Genomic DNA, 19014 nt, shown 5'->3' with positions numbered 1-19014 from the left:
TGACAACGGTGAGACATCATACCAAAATTTATGGGATGCAGCCAAGGCGGTAATAAGAGGAAATTTTATATCCTTAGAGGCTTACTTGAATAAAATAGAGAGAAAGAAGATCAATGAATTGGGCCTGCAATTTAAAAAGCTAGAAAAAGACCAAATTAAAAACCCCCAATTAATTACTAAACTTGAAATTCTAAAATTAAAAGGAGGAATTAATAATATAGAAAGTAAAAAAACTATTGAACTCATAAATAAAACTAAGAGTTGGTTTTATAAAAAAACAATAAAATTGATAAACCTTTGGTAAATCTGATTAGAAAAAGGAGAGAGGAAAATCAAATTAGTAGTCTTAAAATGAAAGGGGAGAACTTTCCACTAATGAAGAGGAAATTAAATAAATAATAAGGGGTTACTTTGCCCAACTTTATGCCAATAAATTTGATAACCTAAGCGAAATGGATGACTACCTCCAAAAATATAGGCTTCCCAGATTATCAAAGGAGGAAGTAAATTGCTTAAATAGTCCCATTTCAGAAAAAGAAATAGAACAAATAGAACAAGATAGATTTAGCTCTTCTCAGCAATACAATGTCTAAGAAAATTCCAAAAGACTAGGGACAGAAAATGGTATCCACATCCAGAGAAACACTATGGAATCTGAATGAAGATTGACACATGCTATTCTTATTTTTTGGTTGTTCTTTCTTTCTCATGGTTTTTCCCTTTTGTTCTTATTCTTCTTTCACAATATTAATAATATGAAAATATATTTATTATGATTGTACATGTATAACATATTATATTGCTTGCTGTCTTGGGGAGCAGGAAGGGGAAGGAGGGAAGGAGAAAAAAATTTGAACTCAAAATCTTATAAAAGTGAATATTGAAAACCATTTTACATTTAATTGGAAAAAATAAAATACTATTAAGTGGAGGAAAAAGATTTAAAATTTCAGAACAGGTACAGATCTACGTTCATAGAAATCTCTTAGAGCTTCATAAAGCAAAGAAATTAGGAGGAAGATGGGAAGTTCAAAAATAAAAACATGACCCAAAATATTTATGCAAAACACAGAGTGAGTATTAATTACATTGAGCAAATTTTTTAAGCTTTCTTAATAAAATAAGAACTAAAGAAAAGATGATCATCTTCTTTACTTGGAAATAGAAGAAACTACACTATTACTTAATATAGTGCTAGAATGGTGAACTACAGCATTGAGGCACCAAAAGAAATAATATTCATAAGAATAGGGCAAAAGGAAATAAAATTATTTCTATTTGCAAATGATGTAATGATTTATCTATAGAACTCCAGATAATAATTGTCTGTACCAAGATAATTAATAATTTGAGGATACAAAATAAAACCACAAAAATCAATCTTTCTGTATATCATAAAGCCCAAGAGAAAGAGATAGAAAGAGAAATTCCATTCAGAATTGATGCAGACTGCATGATATTCCTGGGAGTTAGTTAGTTAGACATGTTCAGGATTTATACAACCTGCAAAGCAATTTTTATAGAAGTAAAGAAAGGCAAACAATTGGAAAAATATTAGTTGCTAATGGCTAAATCATGCCAGAATATTAGAAAGGATGATACTAATTAATTTACAAATGGTTACATTGATCAAAGTACTAAGGACTACTTTATAAAACCTGACAAACAAAATATATTTTTTTAAAAAGGCAAGAACCTCAAGGGACATCATATTAAAGTGCAGGAATAAAGAGAAGATTTCATAATATTATGAAACTAGTTATTAAGACTCTTTGGTTAATAAATTAAAAAGCAGTCATTGGAACAGATTCAAGAAGCAAAATGTAAAAGCAAACACACTCAGTCGCCTAGTATTTGCAAATCTAAGAATTCAAATTACTAGTGAAAGTACTGAGGTCTAGATTTGGGGTACCTAAATGAAATTAAGGTTTAGTTAAGGTCTGGTGGCAGGTTTGGGTTACAGGGAGTCAAGCAAAGCTCCCCTGCAACCCCCTTGGATTTGGCGCAAGGATGCGGCGATAAATGAGGTCTAGTAGCGGTGCGAGTCCCCAATAAAAGCATTTATTGACCCGAGAGCTAAATTGATAAAAGAGGTTTCTTATTAGATTTGGAAGTAAGGAGATAGGTGAAGATAGAGATAAGGAGGCACAGGACAGAGGGTCCAGTGGACAGAGGGTCCTCACATGGTTGGCATGTTTGGAATCTCTGCAAAGAGGGGTTCCCAGCATGGCCTTTTTATAATAGGAGACTTAGCTCGAGGGGCTTTTGGGTATAGCCCCAAAGTTGGCTCAGATCCGGGTGGGGCTGGGACAGGTCGGGATCTTCTATTGGAATTCAAAGGCACCAGGATTTGTGAGTCAAAGGGTAATTACATTCACTAGGAGGGGATGGGAATCTAGAAACTACTCTTTCCCACATGAAAGGGACTTCCTTTTTGGCTATAATAAGAAAAACTAAGATACTTAGCAGAAAATAAATTTATAACAACATCTTACACCACATAAGTACTGCGAAATCTGAGCTAAAGAACTCAGATCATGTCTTACTTCTACATCCCATCCAAAAAGCTATACAAGCCATCTTGCCTTCTTCCTGTCCTAGATATAATTCACTGCCCACACGCTATACTCCTACTTCCCCCTCTCTTTCTCCAGACACCAATAGTTACTACTACTCCTAAAAAAGGATGTCAGTTTTCTACTTTATACATCAAATCACCATTCCTTTGACTATTGTGAATCAAACTTGCTTCCTTGACCACCACTCACTAGTATGTCATTTTCTCCTATAAAAGACTTTGAAAACCTAGATTGTAAGCCTGAAAACAGGTTTAATTAACATAGTGCTTAGCACATAGCAATCACTTAATATATGTTTTTTTATTCATCCATTCACAATAAGTTCCAATGGAAACTCAACTTAATCTAAAAGGAAACATCATAACAAATTGGAGAAGACTAGAAGGATTATTTAAACAACAAACAATACAAGAAATCATAGATGATAAAAGATATTTTTCAATTATATAAGATGTGAATACTTTAGCAAAATGAAATATTAAATAAGAAGAGTACAGAAAAATCTATGTCAAACTTCTTTGATAAAAATATGCTTTCTCAAGAAATATAGGAAATTGACAGAAATATATAAATAAGATGCAGAACCATTCCTCAAAAAAATAGGCAAAGGATATGAACAAATTTTTTTTTAATGATCAAAAGCCATATGGAAAAATGCTCCAAATTACTAATAAAAAAAGAAATGAAAATTAAAACAGCTCTTCAGATATCACTTCACACCCAGAAAATTGACAAAGATCATAAAATATTGAAGCAAGATAATGTTGGAGAAGTTTTTAGAACTCAAGCACACTAATGCAGTTAAGTTAGCAAAAATTTTGAATTGATTCAATTATTCTGAAAAGCAATTTGGAATGATGTAAATGTAATAGGAATATCAGATTATAAGGGTCCAGTTTTTTGGAACAAACATGGTCATTCCCTGCCTAGCTACAATCCAGCATGTGATTTTGGGGCGGTGAATTTCTGCCATGAAGACAAAGGATTAGTACTATGTATTGATGAGAAGCCTTCTAATTGACTTCAGAAATAGAAGAACTAATGACTCAAGAATTGCTAAGCCACAATTGAGTTTATGTACAAAAGGTTCAAGTTAATGATTTCTCATTCTTTTTCCTGACAACTTCCAAAAAAACAAAATAGCTTTGAATTACTTGGTGATGAGGAACTAGTCCCTTCCATTCGCCTAGCCAATGGTGCTTTCATTGGTGCTTCCATTTTATTGTATAATTGTTCTTTTATGATCTTAGGTAACTGAGATGAGAGTACAACAGGTAGTTGAAGAGACTGGGAGATTAATCAAAGCAGTACTGAGTCAAGAGTCTAATGGAGCCAGTAGCATTAACAGTCAAGTCTGGCAAGAAATCAGCTCAATCAACAGCTGAGCAACCTGTTTGACCCAGACTAAAATGAGTCAACCTATCAGTCACATTTCTTTTATCTCTCTCATTTTCTCATAGGATCAAAGCTCTAGAACAGGATGGAACCCCAGAGACCAGTTGATCCAATCCTCTCATTTTACAGCTAGAGAAACTGAGGTTCAAAATAGTAAAAATAACTTACTTAAATGGAATGTCTAAGATGGGATTTGAAAATGACTCTCTTATGTCTATTGTCACTCCCACTGTCCTATGATAAGGCACATTTCCCTAAAAAGATTAATACAGTTTCTATACCATCTCAAGATCTAGTCGAGGACCTTGAACTATCCCTAGAGCTTTGTAACTCATTTTAAAACACTCTATGACATACCAAAATCATTTTGGTGGATTGCTATATGGAAAAGAAACTTATGCATTCATTATCATAAATATAATAACTCTATGGGAAAGGGACCAGATCTGTGATTTAATGATACAAGGAAATTCTGGATGAAGAAATTCTCTCCACCAATGTAGGTCAGCAGTTCATTGCAATTTATGGAGAATTACATACAGCTCTGAGAGATGCCACACTACCTCTTGCATCTGAATAATGTCTTAAAAATAATGAAGTATCTTTTAAAATTCTCAATAGGAGATTTAAAATTCATCCATCATCTGTCCTACTGAGTCTCCTGGTCCCTGAATTTAAGTAGCTTTTTCAGAGGCCTGGCTTATTCCCTTAAGAATGAATCCCAATAGCTGGGATTATAAAGACATCCCAACAATAATTTATCTTCCCAACTTGCTTTTACAAAGCATTTTCTTCACAATGGCCCAAGATAGGAAATACAAATATTATTTCCCAACTATTTTCATTTTTATTATAAATTCTAGGGCCTTCTTTCCTTTGTTTCTTATTTATTTTCTCTGTGTACATATATATACATATATATTTACTTTGCATTTATTTGTTAGTATATAATTTCCTTCATTAGACTATAAATTTCATGAGGAGAAGGACTGTTTTTGCCTCTTTTTTTCTTAATAATATTTTATCTTTCCAATTACATGTAAAGCCAGTTTTAACATTCATTTTTGTAAGATTTTGAGTTCCAAATTTTTTTTCTCTTTCTCCCTTACCTTCCCCCTCCACAAGATAACAAGCAATCTGATATAGATTATACATGTACAATCACTTTAAGAATAGTTCTATATTTGTCATATTGTGAAAGAAAAATCAGAACAAAAAGGAAAAAAACACAAAAAATAAAAAGCACACATACTTCCCCCCAAAAAAAGTGAAAATAGTATGCTTTAATCCACATTTAGTCTCCATAATTCATGTAGATAGCATTTTCCATCCCAATTCCATTGGAATTGTCTTGGACACCACATTGCTGAGAAGAGCTAAATATATCCTAGTTGATCATCTCATAATCTTGCTTTTACTGTGTTCAATGTTCTCCTAGTTCTGCTCACTTCATACAACATCTGTTCATGTAAGTCTTTGCAGGCTTTTCTGAAATCAGCCTGCTCATCATTTCTTATAAAATAATATTCCATTACATTCATATACCATATCTTATTCAATCTTCCCCAATTGATGGGCATCCACTCAATTTCCAATTCCTTGCCATTATAAACATATTTTTGCCTCTTTTTCTGTCTTCAGTACTTAGCATAGTGTCTAGCATATAGTAGACACTTCATAAATGTTTATTGGTTGATTTTAATAAGGAGGAGATGCTATGGAAATTAAATGACTTATCCAAAGTTGGGACTAATAAGTGTCCAGACTAGGTCATCTGACTCCAAATTCAACTCTCATTCCAGTCTGCCATGCTAGGGGCCTCCCACAAAAAGGAACTGATGTTTTTGAAGATCTTTGGAAGATCTGTAGAACAGACCAACCAATATTATCTTCCCACCAGCAGCTATGGCTCCACTCCAAACTAACCTAATATACTCAACAATTTCCTCTTAGTTCCTACTCTTGTCAGCACCAAATCTACCTAACTTTAATCCTTCCCACAAGATAGTGCCTATGATGCAGGATCCCAAGACCAAGATACACAGATCACAGCTCTTACCATCAATTCTGAGGCCCCAAAACCCTGCAGCCAAGGATTCCTCTTGAACAGGCCATATAACTGTGAATTATAAAAACTACTCATGCAAACACAGCTGAGCCCAATTTTATTTACATCTAGCTTGGAGTTATACTCCAAGTACAAGATAAAATGGATCAACTTTTCATCCAAAGTTTCTAAAATGAGTTGTAAAATGATACACTCTTTGGTAGAGAAGGTTTGCTATGGAAATGGCCCTATATCTTCACTATGTATTGTTTTTTTTTCATCTGCTGATCTCTTCCCCCATCATGTCTTCCATGTGTCCACATGCCCACTACATGTTGTATTTTCATCCCTAACAAAATTCCTCTCTATTATCTTTTTGAGTAATGAAAAACCTAGACAACATGAATCTGCAAATCTTCCCACCCACATATTTTTATTTGTTTATTCTCTTAAATAGTATTTTATTTTTCCAATTACATGTAAAGATAGTTTTCAACATTCATTTTTGTAAGATTTTGAGTTCCAATTTTTTTGTGCCTTCTTTATTTACCTCTCATTAAGGCAGCAAGCAATCTAATATAGGTTATACATGTATAATAATTTTATTTTTTATATATTATAATTTTAAGTGTATTTCTATATTAGTCATTCACATCAGGTCTTATAAATCTTCCCATTTTCTTCAATTTCTTTAATATTCATCATTTCCTATATCCCATAACATTATACTCTAGTCATAAAGAATTATGTATTCAATCAACCTCCACTAATGAATCTTGCTTACACTGTTCTGTATGCCTGGAATGTCCTCCCTTTATCCCTATTTCATCATCTCCCTCTCGAAATCTCATTCTTTAAGAGCAACTTCTTCCATAAAAACTTTCCTGATTCACCTAACTTCCCAATCCCTAGGTTAGATAACACTATCCTCAGTATCTTTAATACCATTTATTTTGTATTTCCCTTACACTCCCCCCTTTTTTTCATTTTATTATCTTTTACTTTTTTCAACATCTGCATTTCTTGACACACTCCCCTCACAAATTCACTCCTTATAACAAAGAATATAAACAAAAGAGGGGAAAAAAGTAGTTCACCCAAATTAATTAAGTTCCCTTGCATCTACAAAGAAGAGAGAATTATATTCCTATATTTCTTCTTTGGAGCCTGACTTTGGTCATAATAATTACAGAGAATTCAGCTTTTATTTGTTGCTATTATTCTTTCCATTTACCTTGTTAAAATCATTGTGTATATTGTATTTCTGGTTCTTCTTACTTTATTTTTGCATCAATTCATATGTTTTCCTGTAATGGGCTGAGGCTTGAGTTGATGCATTGAGATCCCAAGCACGTGAGGCTAAATAGTAATTGGACCATATTCTATTAATATATATGCTTGGAGGAAGAATGGCCCCCACCCACTCTTTGTGCAAGTCCTGATGTGTTGTATAAGAAATGGAGATTTTGGTGGGTAGAGGCAGGGGGGCGGAGAAGGAAGAGGAAAGCTGACTGGCTTCTTGTTGCAGCTGCTCACATTGCTATTGCGATCCCCCTTCACCTCTGATCCTTCTTCACTTCCACAAAGAATAAAGATCAAAGATTTTCCCCTAACCTGAATTCCTGACTCTGGATGATTTTAAATACACAGTCATCACATTTTCCTATGCTCCTCTGTAATCTTCATCTTCATCTTTCCTTTTAGTAAAATAATATTCCATTATATTCATGTATTATGATCTGTTTAGCCATTCCCCACTCGATGGACATTCTTGTTCCCAGTTCTTTACTACTACAAAAAGTGTCGTTATAAATATTTTGGAGTATGTAAGACATTATTTTATCTTTGATCTCCTTGGGATATATTCCTAACAGAGATATCTCTGGGTCAATGAGGGATGTATTAGCTATGTTCTTAGCATAATCACAAATGGCTTTCCAGAATTGGGAATTCAATTCACATATACACCAACAATGTGTTAATGTGCCTATCTTTCAGTAGCCTATGCAGTATTGATTATTCTATCATCATTACCAATTTTCTGGTTATAAGAAATAATTCAGAGTTGCTTTGATTTGTAATTTCCTTATCATTAGAGATTTATAGCAATTTATAGCAATGTTTCATGTAGTCATTAAAGATTTGTAATTCCTTTTTTGAAAAATGGCCTGTTTTAGCCTTTGGCTATTTACCCATTGGAGTCTTATGCCCTTTTCATGTTCTAGTTTATACCATAGTTACTTACGTCTTATGTTCCCTTTTATCTGAGAGTTCCTTGAGGGCAAGAAACACTTAATTCAAGAATAAACATTTATTAAGCATCTACTCTGTGCAAGACACTGGGGACACATAGATTTTTCTTTAATACAATCTCAAGGAGCTTATAATCAAATATAAATGAAAATTATAATATATGCTAGGTTGTATATCTATATCTCCTATATCTCAATGGAGGAGAAGGCTTGTGATTCAAGGGATTCTCATGTTTTTTGTCTCTTCCCACCCAGCAGGGTCTTGATTTTTGTCTCTAACTCTTGAGATTCCTTTCATGTGGTTTCTGTATAAAATAAATATGTAATAATATATAATGTGATATATAATATATTATTACATAGAACATAAGTATCAAACATAAATATGTTTAATAATAGAATGCAATAAAATGCAAAGACTTAAGAGTGCTCTAGGAAAATGTGAAGAGAATAAGAAACAGAGGTGTGCCAGAATCAAATAAAACCAGTTCCTGAGACTTGATTGTTAAATTTTCAGTGTAAGTATTTATACCTCAGAATTTGGCAAGCTACAAATAGGGGCTTGATTTGCTATTTTGTTAATTGTTTAGCCTTAAGAAAAAATGAAGAAAAGGTTAATTATGCAAATTAAACTTAAGAATGTGCTAGAGGTATATTTGCTTTTGGAAAGCCAGCTTAATAACTGGTTTCCTGGAGGAAACATTTTCATCTATGGCAACAAGGAATGTTTTGAAAAGGAGATGTCACCGAGGTTGAATCTTGTAGGAAAAGAATGATTTCCAGCAGATGGAGACATAGGAAATTCAATATAAGCATAATCGATAAATCGTTTAAATGTAGAATGCAGTAGGAGAGTAGTGAACAATTGGCCAAAACATAGTACACAAATAGGAGTGCCATTAAATAATGCTGGAAGGACATTGGACATATCTGTGATGTTATTAACATCAGTACTAATGATACCTACCTAATGCTCCTACCCTATTTGGTTCTAACCCTAAACCATCCTTAAAGGATGTCCATACCAAAGATAGCAGAGGCCCTTTTCTCATTATTTTAATATTTCACAAATGGAAATCAAGCTCTTGGGATCTTTATAGCAGATTCATTGAGGAATGGGATCCCATACTGCTCTGGCACTTAGAAGCAGTTAGTAACTGTCTCAAACACTTAACAGCATAACCTCATACAAATCACTTCATCTTTCTCAGATGCAGGTTCCTCATTTATAAAATGGGGATATAAATAGTCCCTGCTTTATAGGGTTGTTGTGAAAACCAAATGAATCATATTTTTTAAAAGAGTTTAGTATGCAAGTAATAGGCACTATATAAATACTTATTCCCTTCCTCCTCTGTTTCCCCATTATTATTTAATACAAATAAATCAATGTTATTAATGAATAGGAACATCAGAAAGTCTTCAATCTCCAAAGCAATTCATAAGGCTCTCTCTTCCTTTAGAACAGTTTCTATGACAGAGATCAGCAACCATAGTGAGTTTATACTTCTTCTGAGGTATAAGAGACTCTTAGTTATTATAAAGGCTTTATCTATTATGGAATCTTTTACAATCTTAACGTATTCATAGAAGATAACTTTTGGAAGCAAAAATCTGAGGGCATATTTTGCTCTAATGGGCCAAATGACATTTTGTAATCAAGAAGTGGAATCAGATTTGATAAACCTCTCCATCAATTACACAACTGTAAAAATGTGGTTTGCTGTAAAATATTATCTATAAAAACCTGTCAGTTGGAGGAACACTGGAGAAAACAAGATGGTTGGAGAAGGCAGAGCAAATGCCTTGTAGAAATGTCTTTTGTACTGTTTGCCTGCAAGTGTCTGAAACAAAAAAAAAAAAAAAACCTGTCTGAGGAGTCTATATTTGTCTCCAGGAATTAGAGCTATGGACTTAGAAAAGCAAATTGAAGCAACTGGGGCAAATTTTAGTTGTTGTAATGAAAATCTAGTCCTAGCAAAAATGTATAACTATGTGACTTCCTGTTCCAAGTATCAAAGCTACTAATGGAGAGTGTTAAGTGTTAAGTCTATCTGTCACTAAAGATACAGCACATCAGCCAAGAAATCACCCAAATCAATTCACCTTTCCTTGTTTTTACTATCATGAGAAAATTTTGATCAGGAAGATCTAGATAAATACTACAAAATATGCCACAGCACAGATACTAAATTTGTCCAAATTGTCTCTCAGTGCCCTAGAGAGTTCCCAATTACCAGAGTACTAACTTCATGGATCACAATCAGCTGCAAACATCAGTTTTCCTATGATACTTCTAGACTGTGACATGGGGACATGATGAATCAGGCTTTGCTTGCTACAATCCTTGATGGATAAATGAATTCAAAACTTATGTTTCAGAGGGTTGTGGAGGATTCTTTTCCCCATCCTAAGGCTTGCATAGAAGAACTAAAAGCAGCAGCATCTTTTTCATGATCATGATTATATATTATATATTCTGATCACAATCAGACCTCACATTTTTGTGGCCCCTGAAACTCTTAGATGCCATTTTTACTTCCTCCTTTTTGACAGATTTGGTGTATTGCACTTCTAATTTCTGCACTCTTTTTCTACAGTGACACTGATACATTTTTTTTCCTTCACCCCTCCTGCTTTTGTTTTCTTCCCTTCCATTATTTACTGGCTACTTCCTATAAACTTGAGTGATCATAGCCCATGGAGCTATGATAAAGCACTTTGTGTTTCATGAAACTTTGAGCTAGGATGGTCTCTAGTTGCCCTATTTGGCTAAGGCCAGTATTAATTTTTTAGTAAAAGTTCTTGAAAGCCCTTTTAAGGGTATTTAATAGGATTTAAAATGTCATGGGAAGAACTTTTTTTTTTCATAACAACAGTTTATTTCCAGGTGTCTGACCTGATATTTATTCTTCTTTTGGTAGAGTATCTTATTACATTACCCAAATACAGCAAAGTGTTCAACTAAAAATTTCAGAACACAAGGGCTTTCTAAAGAAAATTGAGATGGAAAGAGATTTTTATGATCTGATTTATGACAGTAGAATATTTGGGGTTTTCCCTAAAAGCAGAAACTGAGAAATTTGGGGAAGGGGGGTTGGGTGGTTTCTTTGTGGAATCAATTTCAACAGAAAAATACACATATAAAATGTCATCCTGAATTCAGTGGAAAATGTAAGAGATCAGAATGACCTCAGACAGACCCTATTATCTAGAGGTGACAAAAGGCAAGGCGTTAACTTCAGAAATAAAAAAAATCCCCTTATATAAAGAACATTGTAAATAGAAGTTCTTTGCACAGAATAGATATGTTGTTTTATTAATATTAGAATTTCAAGATTGGTATTTCTCTTCTTTATTCCAAAAAACCTGCTTTGGAAACTGTTCAGGAAACTTGAAACTGAGCATAGTTTGCTAATGCTAATAAGCACAAGGCCAAAGCACTTTGAGCTTCTTCTGCGAGACCAGAAGTCTGTTTGCCTCTTATGACAGAGAGGCCTCCTAATGAGCAAGAGGAGAATGCAATCAGTTTAGGGTTTGATCTTGTTCTTTAGATTCCATGTCTGACTGCTAGATTTAATCTAGTCAGCGACTGATGTCAGGTAACCAGACATGGTTTGGGCCTGTATGCTGCTATCCTACCTTTTCTGATGGGCTTAAGTAGCATCTAAATGCTGGCTGATAAAAATCTTTGTTGTTATTTTTACAATCAAAGGTTCTGATAAAGGCCTCATTTCCAAAATATATAGAGAATTGACTCTAATCTATAAGAAATCAAACCATTCTCCAATTGATAAATGGTCAAAGGATATGAACAGACAATTCTCAGACGAAGAAATTGAAACTATTTATAGACATATGAAAATATGCTCTAAATCATTATTAATCAGAGAAATGCAAATTAAGACAACTCTGAGATACCACTACACACCTGTCAGATTGGCTAGAATGACAGGGAAAGATAATGGGGAATGTTGGAGGGGATGTGGGAAAACAGGGACACTGATACATTGTTGGTGGAATTGTGCAAAGGCTTTTTAATTTGATATAATCAAAATTTTCTATTTTGTGATCGATAATGGTCTCTAGTTCATCTTTGGTCACAAATTTCTTTCTCCTCCACAAGTCTTAGAGATAAACTATCCTATGTTCCTCTAATTTATTTATAATCTCGTTCTTTAAGCCTAGGTCATGGACCCATTTTGATCTTATCTTGGTATGTGGTGTTAAGTGTGGGTCCTTGCCTAATTTCTGCCATACTAATTTCCAGTTATCCAAGCAGTTTTTATCAAATAATGAATTCTTATCCCAGAAGTTAGGATCTTTGGGTTTGTCAAACACTAGATTGCTATAGTTGACTATTCTGTCTTGTGAACCTAACCTTTTCCACTGATCAACTAATCTATTTCTTAGCCAATACCAAATGGTTTTGGTGACTGCTGCTTTATAATATAATTTTAGATCAGGTACAGCTAGACCACCTTCATTTGATTTTTTTTTCATTAATTCCCTTGAGATTCTCGACTTTTTATTGTTCCATATGAATTTTGTTGTTATTTTTTCTAGATCATTAAAATATTTTCTTGGAAGTCTGATTGGTATAGCACTAAATAAATAGATTAGTTTAGGGAGTATTGTCATCTTTATTATATTCGCTCGGCCTATCCAAGAGCACTTAATATTTTTCCAATTATTTAAGTCTGACTTTATTTGTATGAAAACTTTTTTGTAATTTTGCTCAAATAATTCCTGACTTTCCTTTGGTAGGTAGATTCCCAAATATTTTATGCTATCAACAGTTATTTTGAATGGAATTTCTCTTTGTATCTCTTGCTCTTGGATTTTGTTGGTGGTGTATAAGAATGCTGAGGATTTATGGGGATTTATTTTGTATCCTGCTACTTTGCTAAAATTATGAATTATTTCTAATAGCTTTTTAGTAGAATCTCTGGGGTTTTCTAGGTATACCATCATATCATCTGCAAAGAGTGATAGTTTGGTTTCCTCATTGCCTACTCTAATTCCTTTAATCTCTTTCTCGACTCTTATTGCAGAGGCTAGTGTTTCTAATACAATATTGAATAATAATGGTGATAGTGGGCAACCTTGCTTCACTCCAGATCTTACTGGGAAAGGTTCCAATTTTTCCCCATTGCATATGATGCTTACTGAAGGTTTTAAATATATGCTCCTAACTATTTTAAGGAAAAGTCCTTTTATTCCTATGCTCTCAAGTGTTTTTATTAGGAATGGCTGTTGGATTTTATCAAATGCTTTTTCTGCATCTATTGAGATGATCATATGGTTTTTGTTTGGTTGGTTGTTGATATAGTCAATTATATTAATAGTTTTCCTAATATTGAACCAGCCCTGCATTCCTGGTATAAATCCTACTTGGTCATAGTGTATTATCCTGGGGATGATTTTCTGTAATCTTTTTGCTAATATTTTATTTAAGATTTTAGCATCAATATTCATTAGGGAGATTGGTCTATAATTTTCTTTCTCTGTTTTCAGCCTACCTGGTTTAGGTATCAGTACCATATCTGTGTCATAAAAGGAGTTTGGTAGGACTCCTTCAATCTCTACTTCTTCAAATAGTTTATTTAGCATTGGAGTTAATTGATCTTTAAATGTTTGATAGAATTCAGATGTGAATCCATCTGGTCCTGGGGTTTTTTTTCTTAGGGAGTTGATTGATAGTTTGTTCTATTTCTTTTTCTGAGATAGGAGTGTTTAGGATATTTAAGTTTAGGCAAGCTATATTTTTGGAGGTATTCTTCTATTTCATTTAAGTTGTCGAATTTATTGGCGTAAAGTTGGGCAAAGTAACTCCTAATTATTGCTCTAATTTCCTCTTCGTTAGTGGTGAGTTCTCTCTTTTCATTTTTAAGACTAACAATTTGATTTTCCTCTTTCCTTTTTTTAATCAGATTTACTAAGGGTTTGTCTATTTTGTTGGTTTTTTCATAGAACCAACTCTTAGTTTTATTAATTAATTCAATAGTTTTTTTACTTTCAATTTTATTGATCTCTCCTTTTATTTTTTGAATTTCAAGTTTAGTGTTTGATTGGGGGGTTTTAATTTGTTCCTTTTCTAGCATTTTTAGTTGCAAGCCCAATTCATTGACCTTCTCTTTCTCTATTTTATATAAATAGGCCTCTAGAGATATGAGATTTCCCCTTATTACCGCTTTGGCTGCATCCCATACATTTTGGTATGATGTCTCATTATTATCGTTTTCTTGGATGAAGTTATTATGTCTATAATTTGCTGTTTCACCCAATCATTCTTTAGTATGAGATTATTTAGTTTCCAATTATTTTTTGGTCTACTTTCCTGTGGCTTTTTATTGAATGTAATTTTCAATTTATCATGGTCTGAAAAGGATGCATTCACTATTTCTGCCTTACTGCATTTGAGTTTGTGGTTTTTATGTCCTAATATATGGTCAATTTTTGTATAAGTTCCATGAACTGCTGAAAAGAAGGTGTACTCCTTTCTGTCCCCATTACATTTTCTCCAGAGATCAATCATATCTAATTTTTCTAGTATTCTATTTATCTCTTTGACTTCTTTCTTATTTATTTTGTGGTTTGATTTATCTAATTCTGAGAGTGCAAGGTGTTGGTGGAATTGTGAACACATCCAGCCATTCTGGAGAGCAATTTGGAACTATGCTCAAAAAGTTATCAAACTGTGCATACCCTTTGATCCAGCAGTGTTTCTACTAGGCTTATACCCCAAAGAGATACTAAAGAAGGGAAAGGGACCTGTATGTGCCAAAATGTTTGTGGCAGCCCTGTTTGTAGTGGCTAGGAGCTGGAAAATGAAAGGATGTCCATCAATTGGAGAATGGTTGAGTAAATTGTGGTATATGAATGTTATGGAATATTATTGTTCTGTAAGGAATGACCAGCAGGATGAATACAGAGAGGACTGGCGAGACTTACATGAACTGATGCTGAGTGAAATGAGCAAAACCAGGAGATCATTATATACCTCAACAACGATACTGTTTGAGGATGTATTCTGATGGAAGGGGAACTCTTCGATAAAGAGAGCCTTAATTGATCAAAGATGGACAGAAGCAGCTACACCCAGAGAAAGAACACTGGGAAATGAATATAAACTGCTTGCAATTTTGTTTTTCTTCCCGGGTTATTTATACCTTCTGAATTCAATTCTCCCTGTGCAACAAGAAAACTGTTCGGTTCTGCACACATATATTGTATCTAGGATATACTGCAACCCATTCAACATGTAAAGGACTGCTTGCCATCTGGGGGAAGGGGTGGAGGGAGGGGAAAAATCGGAACAGAAATGAATGCAAGGGATAATGTTGTAAAAAATTACCCTGGCATGCGTTCTATCAATAAAAAGATATTAAAATTTTAAAAAAATCTTTGTTGTTATTCATCATTTCAGTTGTGTTCTACTCTTCATGACTTCATTTGGGGTTTTCTTGGCAAAAGTTTGCCATTTTCTTCTCCAGTTCATTTTATAAGATGAGGAAACTAAGGCAAATGAGTTGAGTGATATGCCCAAGATCACACAGCTAGCAACTATCTGAAGATAGTTTTGAACTTAGGAAGTTGAGTCTTCCTGATTCCAAGTCCTGCATTCTATTCATGACACCACCCTGCTGTCTGTATAACTCAGTGCTAATGGTTTAATTTTATCTGTTTAGACTTTCTGTGTTAAGGTTGGACCCTAGAGTTAAAGATATTGCTGTAGTGTAAGTTCTAGAGAAATTGTCTATACTTTGGGTTTTAAAGGAAAGGTATCAACGTGATTAGAATCACGTTCCTTGTATTAATTTTAAGGGCATTTTATGAAGTTCTTGTAAGAACTTTCAGAAAATGAGAACTTTATTTTGTTCTGACTTTTAAAAGTCAGACATATAAATAAAATATAAATAAAAGTAATAATTTATTAAGCTTTTCCCCAAAAGTCTGCCAGCTGCCTTCTCATATCTTCATCAAGGATGTCTGATACATGCATATTTATAAAACAATTCCAATTTACAACCACTCTGAGTCAATCAGGACCCAAACAATAACCAATCGGGGATTGACCTATTGGCCAATCAATGAGAATCAGAATGGCCAATCAATGAGCAAAGATCTGATTCTTAAGAAAGAAAGCTAGCCAGTAAATCACAAGATATTTTAGGAAGGTTCAGTGGTTTAAAAAAAAAAAGGTTTTAAGAGCATATGTAGATAAGAGTATGAGATACCCTATGTGGACAGAGGGAGGAGAGGAGGAAAGGAGACAACAGGAAGGAAAGAAAGAGGGAAGAGAAGGAGAAATCATCTGGTCAAAAGCTAACAAGAGTCTGAACTACAGTGGTAACTATGTGAATGGAGAGAAGATAGAGGCAAGGGAAAAAAAACAACAACAAGATTTGGCAAAAGATTGGATATGTAGGGTAAGTGAGAGTAAAGATTTGAGGATGGCACCAAGCTTATAAAACCTGAATAACTGCAAGGATGATAGTCTTCATGATAGTGAAAGAATTGAAAAGCAGTATGGTTTTTTAGGATTGGGAAGTATACATGAGGAGAGAGATTTGTCTTTGGTGTGAAGAAAGTCCATCTCTACTAAAGAATGGAATAAAGAAGGAAATAATGGAGAATGATATTAAGGAAATAAGAGAGGAAGAGAGGAAGAGAAAAGGGAACTTGAAATTGAGCATACATAGCTAATGTTAATAAGCACAAGTGATAATGCCTTCAAGTTTTTGGTAAAGTATAAGTCAAATCATCAACTAAGAGAAAAGAGTGGATGCCATGAAAAACTTGATGAAAGAGGAAAAGATTTTGAACAACTTGAGTAGAAAGAGAATTAATTAGGAAGGAATAGAAGTATTGCTTTGTATTAGTTGAGGACCCAGTTGAAATTAGATAGCTGCTGATGTCCTCTTGATGACTTTATTTATAATCACTCTTTAGAGAAATTATAGATTTCATTTGGAAATCAGCTTTCACTTTAAACATAAGAAGCTTCCTTCTATTTTCTTTCCTTTTCACTTAGCAGGAATGTTAAGTTTCTGACACAATTTTCTGAATTTTTTTGGTTTCCTTGTTGTGTTGACTTTAACATCTATTAAATTTTTTAACATTTTTCTAAAATTTTTATTATTTATTTATTTTTAACATCTTTTTATTTTTAAATTTTGAGTTGCAAATTCTCTCCCCCCCCACCTCTCTCATGCATTGATAAAATAAATCAGTTATACATGTGAAATCATGCAAAATATATTTTCATATTAGCCATATTTAAATGTAAGCAAAATAAAGAAAGTGAGAAAATTATACTGCAATTTGCATTCAAAATCCACCAATTCTCTCTCTTAGAAGGTGGATAGCATTTTTCATCATGAGTCCTTTGGAATTTTTTTGGTTCAATGGATTGATCAGAATAGCCAAATTGATCATCATTACAACATTGCTTTACTGTGCACAATAATCTCTCAGTCCTTTTCACTTCACTTTCTATCAATTCATATAGCTCTTCCTATATTTTTCTGAAACCACTCCCTTTGTCATTTCTGATAGCACAATAGTATTCCATCACAATCATCCATCAGAACTAATTCAGCCAATCCCCAATTGATAAGCATCCCTTTGATTCCAATTCTTTGCCCCCACATAAAGAGCTGCTATAAACATTTCTGTACATATAGGTCCTTTTCCTTTTTCCTCAATCTCTTTGAGGTACAGACTTAATAGTAGTATTGATGCACCAAAAGCCACAGTTTAATAGCTCTTTGAGCATAGTTCCAAGTTGCTCTCTAAAATGATTAGACCATTTTACTACTCCACCAACAGTTCACTAATGTGCCTATTTTTCACTCATTCCTTCTAGCATTTGTCCTTTCTGATAAGTATGAGGTGGTACCTCAAAGTTTTCTAATCAGTAATAATTTAAAGCATTTTCTCATCTGAGTATAGAGAACTTAGATTTCTTCTTTTGAACATTGCCTGTTCATATCTTTGACCATTTATCTATTGAAAAATAGCTTTTATTTTTATAAATTTGATTCAGTTCTATACTATATATATATCTGAGAAATGAAAGCTTTATCAGAGAATATTCCTGTAAAAATTATTGATATTATTTTATCATCAATGCTATCTTTTAGCAAAGGAGCCCCTGTAATCTCTTTCTGATCAGCTAGCTGTCTGACCCCTTTACTATCTCTAGGCTAAGAGCTCCTGAAGCAGCAGATAATCTTTAATTCTTTGCATCAGATGTTAAAATATATAGGGAACTGAGTAAAATTCACAAGAAGAGGCATTCTTCAATTGATAAATAATCAAAGGATATGACTAATCGGTCTTCAGAGGAAGAAATGTAAATTAACAGTCATCTAAAAAATATTGTAAATCACTAATAAATAGAGAAATTCAAATTAAAACAACTCTGAAGCATCACCTCAAACACATTAGACTGGCAAAGATGATAAAAAATAAAATAACAAATGCTGGAGAGGATGTGGGAAAATAGTTACCCTAATGCACTATAGATTGAGTTGTAAATGAGTCCCATCATTCTGAAAAGCAATTTGGAACTAAGACCAAAAAGCTATTATATAATATCCTTTGACCTAGTAATACAACTATTAGGTGTAAACACCAAAGAAATCAAAGAAAGAGGGAAAGATCCATGTCTATAAAAAATATTTACAGTAGCTCTTTTTGTGGTAGCAAAGAATTAGAAACTGAAGATATGTTC

General features: G+C 33.5%; 1 pseudogene; it reads left to right on the top strand.

The window, feature by feature from the left end:
- Positions 1-10580, top strand: part of LOC127546742 (E3 ubiquitin-protein ligase RNF114-like) — a 35833-nt pseudogene extending 25253 nt beyond the window's left edge.
- Positions 10581-19014: the final 8434 nt, after the last annotated feature.

The sequence above is a fragment of the Antechinus flavipes genome, chromosome 2 (assembly GCF_016432865.1).
Source record: "Antechinus flavipes isolate AdamAnt ecotype Samford, QLD, Australia chromosome 2, AdamAnt_v2, whole genome shotgun sequence".
Lineage (NCBI taxonomy): Eukaryota > Metazoa > Chordata > Mammalia > Dasyuromorphia > Dasyuridae > Antechinus > Antechinus flavipes.
Note: the sequence above shows the minus strand (reverse complement) of the source record. Positions and strands in the feature narration are given on the sequence as shown.